We start from the raw sequence: 18139 nt of genomic DNA on the forward strand, positions 1-18139 counted from the left end.
TTGGCAATGGACAATTGGCGTGTTTTTTTGTTCTGTTTCTGCTTCCTTCAAAAAATTTCTTCTGAAATCTGTTAACGTCAGTTCTAATGTTAGCAGCATAGTTTCATTTAATTTATGCTTTTCTGGAATTACTAATACTTTTTAGGTTCAAAACTGTCAACCATTCTGGACAGAAAACACACTTCGCCGCCTGTCATTTTGGTGAAAAGAGAATTAGTGTTGGCTGCTTCTGTGCCCAAATCCTCACATCTCGCTAGGAAGTAATTTTAATTCCCTGAGGTAAAAAGCCATCAATAGTAAAGTATGATGAATTAGTTCACTCAAGTAGGTGTGTGTTTTCTGACCTTGCTGTGCATGTGTTTAGCTACTCTCAGTGGCTGAGTCAAGCTTGGTGGAGGCTTAATCCTGTGCCCTTGTACACGTATACTTGATTAGTAGTTGTGGTTATCTCAGCAGAAGACATTCCGCCCTCCTCCTGGTATTGGTTGGGACCCAGGCATTGGGGAGTAAAGTCGAAGGAGAAAGAAAAGAGATTTTGCATTAGTATTCTATGAAAGCCTTACTGTCTGCAGAACAAATTGATTGCTACAGTGTACCTGTGCTTGGCACCACTGCTGTGAAAGAAAGGTATGGTTGTAATCTGTTTTATTGTATTACCTATTGTCACACTCCAGGAATGTTTAGCATTAAGCTCTTTCTTTGGCACATGGCTATATGGTAAAGGAATGAAATAAAGGAATGAAAAAGTATGAGAGGGTGTATCTTTGTTCACTACAGTAAACTATGTAGCCAGTTGTAACGAGGCACGTTTCCCCCTGTATATTCCAGTACTGTAGTAATATAAATGGAATGCTAACAAAAATGCATGTCAGTGTTTTGCTACATGTAGAGATGGATGGAATGAGAAGTAATTTTGTAAGTTCTGAACAACCAGAGGAATAGGAGAAATATTTGATTGTGAACATGGTTTTGTAATCAAGTTAACATTTTCTGCCTTTCACTGCACTGCTACTGCACACTGTGCTGCTCAGAGAATAAAATTAAGGGAAATTTGCTCACAAATGGTAGATGCTACATGCTTTAATATGCTAAAGAGTCTTCCCCCCACTTTAAAATATGCTCTTTCTAGGTAGATATAAAATGTAGATGATTAAAATAAAAATTTAACTTTAATTTGCCATAATTTTCTGTAATTCTGTAAAGAAAATGCTGTAGTGGCCATTCTTCCAACGAGTCAGCTATAAATCTCATCAGTTAATACATTTGTATTTTCCCCCCTGAGTTCCTGTGCTGATCTCAGTTATCTGTGTGACAGGAAGTGCACAGCACTCTATTAATAAAGATTCAGACTGTTTCATAGTGATCTCTGTAGAGTACTCCATTCTTGGCATTGCTGAAGTTGTGTTTGTAATTATTTGGATATTTGCTTTTGGCTCCGTTAAAACATTTAAATTATTTCAAACCTGATAATACAGAAAAATCACAGGCAGTTAATATGAGGGACAGGTGGCAAGCTTGTGTAATGCATTTCAATCTGATAGAAAACCCAAGCAATAGCTTCACAAGGAAATGCAATCCCATCTCTAAAGATATGCAGAAACATTTAAGATATCAGGAGTAAATGGCAAAAATGACATGGATATTAAGAAGTTTAGCTTGAATACAATGTATGAAAATGAAGTATTGGTTATTAAAAGCTATAGGCAAAGATCTGTTATGATGTACCATATGGCCTTCTGCATTCAAGCTAATGTTTTAGAGATGTACAGAGTGCTTATTGTAATAAGGGCATATTTGAGTTTAGAATCAGATTTGATTTGTAATTGTGTGAATAGCTAAAAATTACTCAGTATAAAAACCCATTAACAATGTATGTATCAGAAGTGTGGACAAGCCATTATAATGTGTTTTCTTACACATAAATAACAAATAAATAAAGTAATGTAATTTGTTGTTTAAATCTCTGTTTCTGTGATGCATAAGTTGTCAACTGAAAGCAAAACATGCAATAGAAATAAATGAGTAGTCACTTGAAAAATGACAAAGCTATCAAAAATAAAACCAGCAGCATGATTCTATCCATGTTCACTTGGAAGAAAACCTTGCTGAGTTTAATGGGATTTGCTTTCAAATAAGTGTGCATAGGACTTCCAGGTAAATACAGCAAAACTTGTAAGTTAGAAGATAGTTGCCATGCCAATATTTATTATCTGCCAGAAAGAATGAACATTTATGCTAATTTTACTGTTTTGAATTGCATTTTTAATATTTTATTTCATTATTTTAATTTTCTGTTAGCTAGCCAGTAGCCATACAAATATAAGTAAATGAATTAATTACTTTTTGTTTGACATTATAAGTGTTGCATTGTTTTGAACCAATTATTGGGTGTTTGTGTTTTTGGCGATTTATTTATTGCCCAAACATACAAATAAAATTGTACAGGACTGAGGTTAACTTTCTTTTAAATACAATTTAATCTGCTAGGGGGGAAAAGCTAAAGGAGCAAAAGTCATTAAATCCACTTCAAAACTCTAAGAATATTAACTATGTCATATTCTGACTTGTGTTTCAATTGTTGGCAACTACCTCCTATTATATTTTATAGAGAATCATTATTTATTTATGGAACATACCTTAATTTCTATCTACATGTGGGTTGGTAGTACATAATGGTTGCTAGTACATAATGTTATACAATCTTAATCAGGCATCCCCAAACTTCGGCCCTCCAGATGTTTTGGATTACAATTCCCATCTTCCCCAACCACTGGTCCTGTTAGCTAGGGATCATGGGAGTTGTAGGCCAAAACATCTGGAGGGCTGCAGTTTGGGGATGCCTGATCTTAATAATGCAACAGGAAGTACGCCTCTTAATTTTACTTCCAAATACACTTTCCATTTCCTAGTTACTTCCATTTATTTTGCTTTTCAACCATCAAACACACCTTCCAATGGATCTTGGAGCCTCCAGGAATTTTTCAAATTAGTATTCTTCCATCACTATGCAGGTTTTTTGCAGTTAATTTTGGATAAGTGCTTCATTGCACATATATACAACTTTATAAATAAATAAATAAATGTGCTCAAAAAGTGTGTGTGTGTGTGTGTGTGTGTTGGGGTCATGGGTGTATGCACATGCTTATGCTGCAAGCTCTACTTTTGACCTGTCCATTGCACTTGAATCTCTACTGCAATCTGTCAGATCCCTAGCACCCCTCATCTGTCCTCAAGTGTACACACTAACTTTCCCTAACTCAGTCTGGATATTTTTCATTCTATAGAACTTATCAAGCTAAGTTGTTTGTTCATAAAGGGTAGGATTTAGCAAGCCTTTGTGCAAATACATGCCTGCATATACAAAATATTTATTTGTTTTGTAATAAAATTTAAAGCTTTGTACTTAATCTACAGTTGGAGTCTGTATAATATTAATTTGTCCTTGTAATTGGTTTGCAAGTCAATGTGTCTATTACTGTGCCAGAACTCTAGGATCCTGAAAAACACATCTCTCTTGAGGACAGAAATAAAATTGCATTTAAAATGTAATTGCTCCTTGCTCCTTATGGCTTATTAAATCTGGTAGGATTGGGCCAGGGAGATGATGAACCTAACTGAGGTAGGCATAGGGGTGTGTGGGCCTCCTAAATGAGGCAGTGATAATACCACTACTAAAAAAGAGCATCCCATGAACCCAGAAGAGCTTAATAAATATTGAACTCTTCCTGGGCAAGATTCTTGAGTGGATGGTCACAAAACAGACCCAAGCATTTTTGGCATCCATTTTCATACAGACCTGGTTATGGCCCTGAGACTGCCTTGGATAGAACCAGTGGGAGTGAGACTGTGTTGATTCTCCTTAATCTCTCAGCAGCTTTTGATATTCTCTGTGGCATTCTTCTGGAGCAGTTGTCAGAATTGGGAGTGCAGATTATGTTCTGAACCAGTATCTAGCTGTGGTAATGGGCTGGATGAGCCCAATAAATTGAAGCTTAATCCAGACAAGATAGAGACAATAAGTGCCTTGGTTCAGATAATTAATGTGCAGCCTGTTCTACCAGTATATGGGGTGGCACTCGTGAAGGTTCAGGTATGCAGCTTTGATTCATCTTTGACATTGGAACACAAGCGGCTTCCAGGTTACGGACTGCCTTCCACTTTTGGTTGGTTGACCAGCTGTGGCTCTATCAGAATGCAGGTCAACTGGCCTCAGTTACCTATGTCATGCTAAACTTGTGTCTGGAATACTGTAGTGAGTTATGCATGTGACTTCCTTTACAGTTCAGAAACCAGAGCTGGTACATTAGTTTAGTTTAGTTTAGTTTAGTTAGTTTAGAATTTAGTTTATAAACAAGGACCACATGGTCTGAATATACCAAACCAATTCTGATCCAACTACCAATTGATTTCTGAGTCTTGGACAATAAAGTTTTACATGACTAGGGATATGATGCCTTATGGAGTGCTTTCCCCATAGTAGCCTGCCTGGACCCGAAGCTCAACATTGGTGGCAACCTCTCTGTGTGCCCCTCCAGCAGCAGTTTGTATGGTGGTGACAGGAGGATGTGCCTTTTCACTAATGGCCCCCTTTTTATGGAATGCCCTCCTCAGGAAGGTTTGTTGGACACCAACTGTGACATGTTTTGGGCACCAGACAAAGATGTCTGCATTGTCCCAGGTATCTGAATACAGTGGTACCTCTGGTTAAGAACTTAATTCATTCTGGAGGTCCATTCTTAACCTGAAACTGTTCTTAACCTGAGGTACCACTTTAGCTAATGGGGCCTCCTGCCGCCGCTGCCACACAATTTCTGTTCTCATCCTGAAGCAAAGTTCTTAACCTGAGGTACTATTTCTGGGTTAGCAGAGTCTGTAACCTGAAGCGTCTGTAACCCGAGGTACCACTGTACTGTATTGGTTTTATTTGCAGCAGTTTGTAGTTTGTTTGTTTGTTTGTTTGTTTGTTTGGGGGAGATTGTTCTTTGGTGGTCAGACTGATGTGTTGTTGTTTTGAAGGGGGATAGAGAAATTGTTTTATGCTTTAATTACTTTAATAATTGTGTTTTGTTTTAAATATTCTATTCTGTATATTTTGATATTTTGCAAGTCACTTTGGGATATTTGTATAATACAAATGACTTGTGATTCCTGCACTGCAGGGGGTTGAACTAGATCATCTTTGTGGTACCCTCCACCTCTACAACTTACGATACTATGAAATTATATATGATTGTCATAATGTTTTGCATGTGATTAGAAGTTCGTGTTAACAGGACTGGCATTTGTGTCCTCTGCACACTTTGCCCTCCCTAAATTTTCCTTTACTGTCTGAATAGGACTAAGTATTGCACGGGAGGTTTATTAGGCCAAGTCAACAATACTGAACCATGCTGTAACATGCTCAGAGATCCACTACAGCTGTGTAAGGGTAGATCTAATATGTATAAGAAGACAGACAATTGAATTCAATAGAAGAGAGTGCTTATGTGCTTGGGTTCAGCTTCCCATAGACATCCCACAGGCCACTATGAGAACAGGATGCATGAGCCATTGGCCTAATCCAGCAAGCTCTTCATAGAATCATAGAACTTTAAAACTGGAAGGGACCCTGAGGGTCATCTAGTCCAACTCCCTCCAATGCAGGAGTCTCAACTGAAGGATCCATGATAGATGGGCATCCAAACCTATGTTGTAAAAAACTTCCAAGGAACGACAGTCCAGCACCTTCCAAGGTAGTTTGTACTTCTAAGGTTCTTGTGTGATGTTCTTAATAGTCTGTGAATTAGCTGATAAAAGCAGTTCTGGCCACACGCAGATGCCTTTGGTGGACCTATGAGAGTTTAGGATAACTTTTAAATTACAACTGTTTTTGAGGTTAGGGGCAAGATCGTGGAAACTGTTCATTTTTTTTATTAAAAAAGTATGTGTAATCATGCCCTCTGATAGCAGACTAAGTGCTGGGGATACACATCAAACAACTGTAGATTTATTTAAAAGGACCAAGTTTGGAATGTTATTACAATTTCCACTTACAGCGAAAGTGCAACAACAGATAGCTTGGAAACAATACTAGTCATTTATATAAAGAATTATTTTTTGAAAATGGAAATTTGAATCTAAGTACCGGTATCTCTTGCATCATTTTTCATGATTAGGGGGACCTGAGGAATGAGAGACATTTGTGCTTTCCTGGCAAGTCAGAAGCTAAGCTAGAACAGAATGAGAGTCCCATTAGCATGATTAATGTGAATATATTGAACTATTTATTTATCTCATTTATAAATAGCTTCCTATGAAGCACCTCAAAGCAATTTTGCAATACAGTAAAAAAAAATTATTAAAAATTGCATGTATAAAAACAATTAAAAACAATTTCAAACCCAATACAGACATTGACTGGTTGACAAAGCTGGGGAAGATATTAGTTAGAGAAATTCCCAGCATAGAGAGTATTTGCTTGCTTGTAATAGGACGGTATCCTGAACTGAACAGATAAGCAGGCTGGAGGAGCTTTAAAGAATGTTAGTGCTATTGCTCAGAGTCACTTTTTTCCATATGTACTTGGTTCGTAGGCTGTCACTACAGTGATCCGTGCTCAAGTCCCAAGCTTCACTGTTAAAGTACATTCTACATGAGACTGCTCTTGAGAAGCTTGAAGTTTCAACTGGTCCAGAATACTGCTATGCACCTGTACCAGTTACCCTAGTTACTATTTGAGGTTCAATTCAAGATGCTGGTGTTAACTTTTAAAGGCTTTCATGACCTGCGACTAATACCTTGTAGCCTGTCTTCAGTTGATGCATCTCCTGTTAACATTAAAGGTAAAGGGACCCCTGACTGTTAGGTCCAGTTGCGGACGACTCTGGGGTTGCAGTGCTCATCTCGCTTTACTGGGGAAGGGAGGCGGCGTACAGCTTCCGGGGTCATGTGGCCAGCATGACTAAGCCACTTCTGGCGAACCAGAGCAGCATAGCTGCCAAGTTTTCCCTTTTCTCGCGAGGAAGCCTATTCAGCATAAGGGAAAATCCCTTTAAAAAAGGGATAACTTGGCAGCTATGCAGAGCAGTGCACAGAAACGCCGTTTACCTTCCCGCTGGAGCAGTACCTATTTATCTACTTGTACTTTGACAAGCTTTCGAACTGCTAGGTTGGCAAGAGCAGGGACTGAGCAACGGGAGCTCACCCCGTCGCAGGGATTCAAACCACCGACCTTCTGATCGGCAAGCTCTAGGCTCTGTGGTTTAACCCACAGCGCTACCTGCGTCCCTCCTGTTAACATTACTAACTGCTATATCCTTTTATTGAGTATAGATATCAACAGTTAGGAAGAAAGCAGTTGCCTGAGGAAATATTGAAGTTTACATGCAAGTTAGAATTTCAGAGGGGGAATGAAACTTCTATATTTACAAACTCTGGGTAGATTTGTTTTGTTACTGGCCTGTTTTGTTAATTGTTATTATACTGATTCTGTGGATGTTTTTGAGCTTCTGGAAAAGCAATGTTAAGCAATTAAAATGAACAAGCCCTCTACCCTTCTGTGCTTTAAACCACCTTTCCCACCTACCGGTATCTGCTCAGGTTTTCAGAACCCATTGGCACTACCCTGCCCTTTTTCTTTAGCTACCACATTTCTGGTCCTGTTGTTATTCCCTCTTTCCCCAAAGCTGCTCAGCTTGCTTCTTAACCAGTCTATATGAGATTACTCTAACCAGATTGTCCTTCTTTTGTCATCATAGAATTTGCACTATTTGTTGATATCTACCAGTGATTTTTTTTCCTCAGAAAAATTAATATAGTGATAACAAATCAGAATGTAATTTGAAAGTTCTCATTTGTTACAGCGTAGGTTGAGATTATTTTAGAGGGATTGGTCAATGGTTTTTGACATAGCTTTCACAGCTTTTTCACTTATCCTTTCCTTAATGCTCAGTACAGATGTAATTAAGCACTGCTAAGTAAAAGTGAAGAGGTTCTGGGATTCGTGTTATTTTCCTCTGGCTCCTCCCCACTATCTAGCATGAATTCGTATCCTTACCACTAGCCTAGACAATGGTAAAGGATTACATTAGAGCCTAGCCCATGGTTTATACAAACCAATGTTCTCTCTCATCTTTGACTATATTAAGAACATCACACAGTTTGCTCTAGGTCTTAGGGCTGAAACAGATGTAACACAGCAAGTTTGTGATTTCTCCAATTCCGCATTTGAAAGCAATCACAGGGGCTCTAATTTTGTTCATAAAAGGAAAGGAGTGATTTCCCCCCTCCCAACTCCCACATGATTTTCGTTATCAAAATCAACACTCTCTTCCTGAAGCTGCTATTAGCTCACCAGTGGAGAAAATATAGGTGCAGTACAGGTACACGTATTTTCCCCCACTGCTGGTTTAATAACAGATTTGGGGTAGTAATTTAGAGAGAAAAATATGGAGGTGAAGGTTATGCCCCCCCTTCCTTAGTGCCACTGATTGAGTGAAAATTGGAGCCCCCACAGCTGCTTTAAAGGTTAGGGGAAAGAACATCAGGAAATCTGATCCTGGATTTGCTACATAACACATTTTTAGCCCTTAGTTGCGAGTTGGGAAAGTTGCTGAAGGAATTCCATAATTTATGCTACTAATTTTATATTACTTTGTTCTTGTTGTGACATTAGTATTGCAGTATGTGGTGTGTTTTAAATCTTTTTAATGTCTTATGATGGTAACCTTCCTTTGGCTAAAATGTGGAACAAAAATGAAAAAATAAATGAAATCAAGGGTTTCATTCATTCATTCAACAGTGATGGAAAGGCCTTAGATTCAGATGAGGCTTCCATCAGCAGAGTGGTCAGGAAGGTAATATTAGCTGATTCACTTTTTAAGATCTTGAATCTTCTCTGGATTCAGCCTCCTGGAATACTTCCAAGGTCTACTCTAATGGGTTGATAGACTCTTCAGAAAAGCATGCTAGGTTGTCTCCAGGAGGAAGGGGGAATCAACAAATATCTCTTCTTTTCTTGTTCAGGTTACAGAGCCTAGTTTGGGCTTTCCATCAGCATAAGGAACACCTCTGGATACAACATTAGGGTTAAATTGTTTGTAAACTACAAAAGAAATATGATGTTTCCCCCCAGCTTTTTCCATTGTTATATTCGGACTCCAGACTTCCATAATAAAGTCAATTTTCAGTTGAGAGACAAAGGTCCAGAGTGTTTGCAGAGTTCACACAATTGGAAATGGAAGAATGTAAAAAGAAAATGAACAGATTGCTTCTAACTCTTGTGAAGCACTTTTGGTTCAGCTGTGCTTCATTAACGTAATAAGTGTTCATTGTGTGAAATACATGGATGCATAAGAGCTTTGCAAATAACTTGAATACAACATTAGATGGATAAAAGGCATACTGAAAATCAGTGAGATATAAACCCGTTTCCCCTATTTTAAGACGTAGTCATAAAATAAGGCACAGCAGGATTTTTAAGCATTCAAGGAATATAAGCCATACCCCGAAAATAAGACATAGTGATGATAGGCGCAGCAGCAATGCCGACCGCGGCAGGAGGAGAAGGAAAAAATAAGACACCCCCTGAAAGGAAAGAAGCCATAGTGGGGTTTTTTGAAAAGTTGGTTGAATATTACCATAGAATTCACCAAAAATAAACTTTAAGCACCTGTCTCTCATTAAAGAACAAAGTTTAAACCAGTGAAAACAGGGTGATGCTTCAGAAGAAAAAAGATAAGATAATCCTCTGGTAATGGACCTGGGTTACAAAGTGTATAGTCATGATGACATTGAAGGAAGCACAGTAAAATAGAGAACATTTATCTTCGTTGGACTGCTTAAGCTGAGTACTGAGTATTCTGACCTTGATTCTTTTAGGAGATGGATCATTTCAAAGCCTAAATATAGGGGGAAGTGGTCTCTCAGATAAAGTTACAGACACTTGATTTAGCACTGGGTAAAGTTCTCCTTCTTACTAAATTTAAAGGGATGTCCTCCAATAGGGTAAAAATGAAGGATTTCCTACAACTTCAACTAGTTTTACTGTAATTTATATCTTTCTCTAAATTATTTAGACAAGGTGTAGGTTGATTCTTTCTAAATTCTGTTTTGAATTTAGATGGAAAAACACAATATTTTACATCATTAATGAACTATTCTTCCAGATAGTGGTTAGGAGCTTTAGACTTCTCACGTTTTTGTCTCGGGGATTGATCTTTGTTACATTTATAAACTATGGCTGACATAATAGTTCCTCTCCATCCCTATTTAATCTTTGACCAGGTTGTCAATTAGTGCTAATTAGTATCTAGCATTTGGGGAATAGAGACAGCATGCCAGCCATGAGCAGGGTTTGTTGCTTTCTTTTTTAAAAAATAACTGCTTTTTAAAATTCTGGAAATATTTGGGGTGATTGACTTATCATTTCCAGAGCAGACCCAGTGAAATCAGTGTAATTAAGTCCATTTATTTCAGTGGGTCTACTCCATGAATATTGCCACATATATGCCAATTCTGTATATTCAACTGGTCGTAGATTACTTTAAGAAAATGAAAATATATTCTGAATGAGAATTGTTTCTGTGTCCAGTGCTCTTTGCTGGTTTAATATTTATATTTTGCCAGTGTTGTATGTCTGTAAGTTCAAGTAATCTCAAACTGCACACATTCCATTCAATGCTCCAATAAACATCCCAACTGAAGATCCCTTGATACTGAAAATGCCAATTGAATCCTCCTGTGGACCTCTGCAGTACCTCCTACATAACATGGAATAATGAAAAAAATTCCTTATAACTGTATGCAGTTGCTTTTAAAAAAGAGGACATAATTATATATGAAATTAGTATAAGAATGTGGTTTATCTTAACTTGGATGCCAAGTAAAACTTCAATTGCCAGGCATTACCAGTACAAGAGGCTACAAAAGATACCACTGCTGGAGCATACATCTCAGAAACACAGCTCCTTTGGGGAGGTAGAGATTATTTCAGGTCATGGTTGACTCCAGACCACTGCTAGAGCACCACTCCAGGTTACTGGCAGCCTACCAAAGCCCTGCTGGTTTATTTTGGAATCCCACAATATTTGGAGACATACTCTGTATTTAGACTTGCACCGCATGCTATACTCTATTCCCTGAGCCCTACAGTCCATTCTTTTTTGGACTGCAGATACTTCACAGTCTGACCTATCCATGCCCAGCTAGTGGTCCTCTGCTGGCGGGAAATAGAAGTGCAATGAAAGACAATACCAAATAAAGAAACATTCTAAGATTTTTAAAAAACCATCCATTTAAAACAAGAGTTATTACTCTTACAAATTCACTGATGCACCAAAAAACAGAACGTTATCATTTAGGCTCATGCCTTAACTTCCACATTATATAAGCAGTATCAAAGTTATATGTTCTCTCATTTTGTGTTCACTTACAATTTATATTCCATTAATCTATTATTTGTCTTTGAGCACCAGTCCTCTTCCTCTGAGGTTCAGGGTGAGAGTGAAGTTGGTATCAGTATATCATTGCTTAATAAGTTATATGCTTAAAATTCTAAATGCATAATTTACAACATCTTTTCCCCCCTCTTCTCTTACAGATTACCAAGGTATTTGAGGGCATATGCACATCTACTGGAGCAGTGCATGAACACATCAGTAGCCTCCAAGAAGGAAAAAGACATAAACTGAAAAGTGGCAGATTGTACATGCTCAGCCATCTGAACCAAGTCCAGAAATAAGAAACAAAAGAAGGATTATCAGATGAACTCTGCAAACAAAATCAGGTAATCCAGACTCCACAGTCTTGACACAACTGGCATGATTCAAAAGCTCTCTGGTCATCAGCAATGATGTTTTGTCATGGATCTCCAAATCTAATTCAACCACTGGAAATTGAAGGTGTTCTCAGGACCATTAGGGTTGATTATTACTTAAATTTCTGTAGTTACATGTACACGGTTAAGTGCAATTTATGCACACAACTTGTGTGTGTTTTTTGTCATTTAAAAATACATGTAGGTAGGAACCCAGTATAGGTAACACTGTTGATTTAACAGAGTATCAAATTAGAATTTGTATGTCTGACTGGCGACTTGGAGAATGTTTTTGTTTGGACCATTTAAGTATGTCTTTTACTGCTACTTAGATTGCATGAATCTTGATAGGGTAAATGGCGGCAGTGGCAGATGATGGAGCATGGAGTGGCAGTGGGGTAAGGTTGGGAGAGCTCTAAGTTGGCCGCAGTGCCACCAGGAGCTCCCCTGACTTCATCACTGCTTTACGTATCCTGGGGAGTGCAGCACCATTACTGCATTACTGGAAATGTGTTACAGTATTGCCGCTCCAGCCTTGCTCATTTTTCCCTGCTGGCAAATGGCATGTTTTCCTTTTCTGCTAATGATTAATCCTGTGCTCTGTCAGTTTTTCATGTAGCAATACAGTTAAAGGATCATGAATTCATGGCAAATTGGGAATATTTGTAGTATTTGCATCTTGCCATATCGTACTTACGAAGGAGGACTGCATAAAGTGGTGGCTCAATTTTCTGCTTTTCAAGAAGGGGGAAATAAATATTTCCTGGGGGGGAACCTTAATTGCGAGAGCTTTAAGCGTGTTTGTTTGTTTTGTTCCTGTGATGAGCTGCTATTGTTTCAGCTGGCTCAAAATGCCACCTGTCTTGATGAGGGCAATGCAATTGTGGAATTTTTTTTAGGTGCTTCTTTTAAGCTAATGGGTTGGCTGGAATTGTGTTTTATATGGTAGGAACGTTCGAATTTTAGTATTTATGTTTAATTGATGTTATGGACGATTTGCAGAAATTGCATTTGTGTTTCTTATTCCATTGTTTTATTGTTGAAGCTGTAATTTTAAATTGTTATTACAGTCATACCTCGGGTTGCATCCGCTGCGGGTTGTGTCTTTTTAGGTTACGGATACGCCGAACCTGGAAGTAACCCATTCCAGGACTTCTGGGTTCAGTGCTTCCATAATCCGTGCGCATGCGCAGACATGGGCACTTGGGTTGCGGACTTTTCAGGGTGCGAATGGCACCCCGGAACGGATCGGGTCCGCAACCCGAGGTACCACTGTACATTAAGCTTTCTTGACAGTTTTAACTCAGAAAAAGCAGCCTATAAATATTTTAAAATAAATGATATCTATCCCAGTGTGGTTGGAAGAAACAGTTGGGCTAGGCGGTGGCTTTTTCCACTATGTCTAGCAAGTTCCACTAGCACCGCTATCTTCAGTATTTTCTGTATAGGTAGTCCCACTCCTTCCCACTTGCTGACTTCAAGAACAGCCTAAGCATGCGTTCAGGAACTGCAGAGATCATTCTCTCTTTGGCAGGCAGTTCCTCTCTTCTTGGAGTCAGTAGCTGAGAGAAGCACTGGTAACAGAAAAAAGAGGTGGGGTGGGAAACACTGCCACTTGATATTTCGGGAACATGCCCTGCAGATTAAGAGACAGTGTTTTGCTCTTCTCCCATCAACCTTATTGAAAGGCTGTTATGGGCTGGTGGGTGGCAAAAGCTGCCTTTGATTCAGCTATTGTTCCCAATACATCAAGAGACCGCATTTCTTGCTCACTGACAAGTCTCACTACTTTCATGCTGAATTTAGAAGAGATCAGGAAAGATTATCAAAATTTGGTCCTCCACCCAACATGGAGCTGAATTCCATGCCAACTTTCTTTTCTCTTGGTGAGGTAGAACCTGGAGTTTGTGTGTGTGTTGGGGGGTGGTTAGTAATCTTCAGTAATGCATTAAAAATAATTGTGAGGGCTTGGCTGGCAGTGAGGAATCTTAACTTATTTCAAAATATAAAATTGTGGAAAGAAATGAAGGAGTTGGAGATTTGGGGAAGGATGAAACTTTCCCTGATATGTTATACATTCATTCTGATGGCTGGAATTCTACCTAAGTTGCTCTTCTTATTCCAATCTATCCCATTTTAAGTAAATTAAGTAGCCTCAATGAAGGGAAAAAATATATTTCTAAATTCATCTGGCAGGAGGGAAAGGCACAAATTAAACATAAAAATTGGACAGATATAACAGAGGAGGCTTTGACCTGCCAGACATTCTACAAGGCAGCTTTCTTTTGTTGGCTAAAAGAATGGATCGAATTGAAAATGCAGACATTTTAGATTTGGAAGACCATGATATAAAATTTGGCTGGCATGCATGTCTTTGGTATGGGAAAGCTAAAGTTTATAAGAGTTTTACAAAACACATTGTCAAGAAGAATTTGTATAGAGTTTGGGATTAATATAAAAACTTGCTGGAAAGAAAAGCACCTTTATGGCTACCACTGAAGCAATTACAATTAAGAGAGTTAATACGGATAGACAATGGGCGACCTATAGGGAATGGTTGGACCTTCAGGGAGGGAACCCAGACTGAAACCAATGGAAGACTTAAGGATACAAGTTACTGCTTGGTTACAGTATCATCAGTTACATGATATGTTTAAGTTAGATTTTTTTAAAAAATCGATTCCCCAAACCAGCGCTCACAATTTGAAAGACAATTAGTACAGAATAATTGGTGAGTGTGACCCCTGGACTGGAACAGGATAGACACTTGTAGTCTAGTGCTATGTGACTGGGTCAGAGCAAAGCATTGGTCTAATGTGTTCCTCCTTCCCCTCTCCACATCCTGTGCTGGTGGATCTAGACTTTGGCAAAGCTTAGCTTCACTTTTACAGTATCCAAGTTACATTGTGTGACTTGTATCCAGCATACATCTGCTTGTAGCATTTGTGCCTAAGATACTTTGATTCCCCATCCTTTCGCTTATTTCTTTGTCCATTAAGCAAATATAGGGCTGTATCCAACATATTGTGAACGGAAAATGGCTCTCACAGTGACCATTCCCATCTTCCTTACTGTAACCTGTGCTCGTCCAAAGCCTCTGTTTATTTTTATTGTCCCTGGTTGTGAGAACAAAAACACAGGATATTTGTACAAATAGATAATGATACATCACATGAGAATTATCATATTACAACAATGCAGATAAATTGTATTGAGATATAAAGATATAGATATAGATATTCTCCTGAAACTTGTTCCAAAACATAATAGGGTCACTAATCTTTTTAGCCTTGACAAAACACACAAGATGGAATTCAGCCTTGTGCCAAGGCGATTGTTCTGTCAGGGCAAGGATTTCTTCTTGCCAGATGGAACAGTCTGCCCTCTCCTGCCCTGCACGCTGCTCTGGAGTTCCTCCAGAAAAGATTTGGGGGGAGGGGTATAGAGGTTGCATAAGGAGAGAAGGGGAAGCCCATTCCTCTAGCGAGACTTGTTGAATTTAGCCCAAAGATCTGAAAGAAGAAATTGGAAACAACGTCACTCTTCCAACCTCCTTTTGGGGGGAAGTGGGGGAGAATATAACCACCCCATCATCATGGGGTAGTTGGTGCAAAAACTCAGAGGCTTCATGGGCACCAGGGGAAGATCTCAGTCATACCATCGGACCCATACATACCATGTCAGAGATCTTTGTTCTAAAAGGTGGTGGGGAACCTGTTCAACACTGAGCTGTGTCATAATAGGGATGCACTGGGAGGAGTGACTCACTTCAAACTGGGTAAGGAAACCAGTGAAAGCTTAAATCAGCAGCATCCTGTGGTCACGCAAAACTGCTTTGCACTTATGCACAGGGTGCTTTGGATTAACAATAGAATTGTAGGTTGGAGTGAATCAATAGATTACCTGCCTTATTCAGACAATAGCTTATGACAGAAAATAACTTTTCTTTCATTAACCTAGGCTAGTTTTCTCTGGGTTTGATGCTGTGTTTTGAATGCTGTGCTACAGAAAATAAATACATGGATTTGTTTATAATACCTTAAAAACTACACTATATAAGGAAATGCAGTGTGTTTTCTGGTAAGTGTATTAAAATCCCTGAAGCTTTGATCAGAAGCCAGCTGTTACATCAGTCCTATTTGTAATCTTATTTCCTGATCAGTGACCTTGAACTTGTACCATGCATATGTCAAATCTATTTTAGCAGTAGACAAACCATAGCATTTTACTGCAACTTTTATAATTGTTCATTAAGATTTTAAAGTTCAAAACAGTTATTAATTTTGTTCTTTTTCCAGTACCCATAAAATATTTTTAAGAAGAGTACAATTCTCTATAGTGATTTAGAGTATTTCCCAAAATGTGCATTATTTGTCAATAATGGGTGTGGGTGTGTATATCTATCTATATCTATCTATCTATCTATCTATATATATATCTATATATATATCTATATCTATCTATCTATCTATCATCTATCTATCTATATATATATATACTTTGTGATCAAGTCTTCTCCAGCTCTCAAATTCATTTTTATAACTGAGTTTGATACATTTATGCATTCCTATCTACATTTTTACTCTTCTATTAATAATTTAGTACTGAAGTTAAATGATCATGTAATTAACTTTGTTCAAGCATTGACTGAGTCTTTGGAATGTACTGAAACACAATAATGTCAAAATACATTTCCTAATTCTAAAAAATTATTAAATTTATTCATATATAATTTAAAGTGGTCCATTTTAATAACTAGATGTTCTTCATCAATATTTCAAACAGATTTCTATGGTGTCATGAATTGTGTACATTTTAGTAAAGCTTCACTTTTCAAACCAGCTAAAATATCCCCCCAAACACAAAAGATGTCAACAACCAAATACCTAGAAAAACAGAAAAAGCTTTGTCTGTTGCTGAATGTCACCACCAGGCAGGCCTCCCATTCCATAGGCAAGGGATCCACTTCTAAGAAGGCCTCATATGCAACAAATTATAATGCAATTATAATTAAATAATTAAGAATCAAGATGCCTTAAAGTTGAAATTTGAATGCTATACTGATGCTAACGTTAAATCATAATCTTATAGTCACATTTTTTTAATATGAAGAGCAGGCTGCTAATTTCTCAGTAATCCACTCCCTCATATGTGCACATTCTAGCCCCCACCAGTTGCTTACATTGAAGTGCAAAATGTGGGAACTGGGGATAAAAAGCAAGTCAGTACCATAACAGTCTTGAACAGCAGAAAGCAGTTGTTATGGCAAGTTAAATTAGCCTAAATCCACCTACCCTGTTTTGAATGTTGGTTTTGGCTAGAATGTACAGTCCTAAGCTACATCTAAGCATGTTATGGAAGGAAATATGGTTAAAAACAATTTCCCATTTCATTTGTGGTGTTACAGGCCACCACAGTCTCTGCTGAGCGGTAACAAGATTCCAGGGGTCTTGGGCCCCTAACAAGGATTTGTTTTCCTTGGGAATGAGGTGCAGCAGAGGTGCAGAAACTGCTCTGTCTTTATGAAATGTGGTTTACTTTGCACACACATTTATAAACTGAGTTTTGATGGAGGAAGTGCAGAACAACTCACTGCAAGAGGGTCTCTTGTTGCTTCTCTCATAGCTTCGGCATGCTTGGGTCCAAAGCAGAAGGGGACCAGGCTTACTAGGCTCTGCGTGCAGCCTCCTCCAACCAGTGCCTTTCATTCTTCTTCCCTAAAACACCTGCTGCAAAACCTGTTTTAAAAACATACCTTTTTTTTCTGTGGTGACATCATGCCCCTATTACCCCTAGCAATTTCCCTCTCTCAGTTCTTCTGTTGCTGTCCACTTCTTTGTTGGCGGGGAGGACAGCATCTGCATGGTCAGTTGTTTTTAATGGCCCAGTACTTGGGTCTCTTAATGGCATCACTATCAGCCATTTTCTAAACAGGAGGACTGGTTCAGCCTGCATTTTTCACTGGCCTAGTATCTTCCCTTCATAATCCAAATACTAGCTAAAATCTGTCTTTTTCTAAAGTTAGGATTATGGGGAGTCTGCACCACCACCACCCCCAATTAAGAACACTATTATTAGTCATGTAAGCTGCAAATTAATTGGTTGTGAAGTTCTCATACTGAGTACAATGTTTGTTCTTGGGAGAATGCTTTAAATGGGAAACCTGATATTTGTAGATGTGTCAGTATTGATTTCCACTACTTAGGTAGTAAGATTCATTTTAAAAACTATCATTAATAGAACAGGTAGCAAAGATAAATAGCCCTTTCTTGCTATTTTGCAATTACTTTCTTTCCGTAGCATTCATGAAGGCATATATAAAACATTCTACTAAGAGCTATGGCC

General features: G+C 38.4%; 1 protein-coding gene across 2 annotated transcripts in view; it reads left to right on the forward strand.

Annotated features, from left to right (window-relative positions):
- The window catches only part of NRIP1 (nuclear receptor interacting protein 1), a 76459-nt gene that overhangs the window by 46293 nt on the left and 12027 nt on the right, over positions 1-18139 (forward strand). For both annotated transcript variants that reach the window (XM_035116591.3, XM_088667984.1), the window contains exon 2: positions 11579-11764. The gene's annotated coding sequence lies outside the window, so the exon portion shown is untranslated. The remainder of the gene's footprint in view (positions 1-11578; positions 11765-18139) is intronic.

Source organism: Zootoca vivipara, chromosome 4 (assembly GCF_965207765.1).
Source record: "Zootoca vivipara chromosome 4, rZooViv2.hap1.1, whole genome shotgun sequence".
NCBI lineage: Eukaryota > Metazoa > Chordata > Lepidosauria > Squamata > Lacertidae > Zootoca > Zootoca vivipara.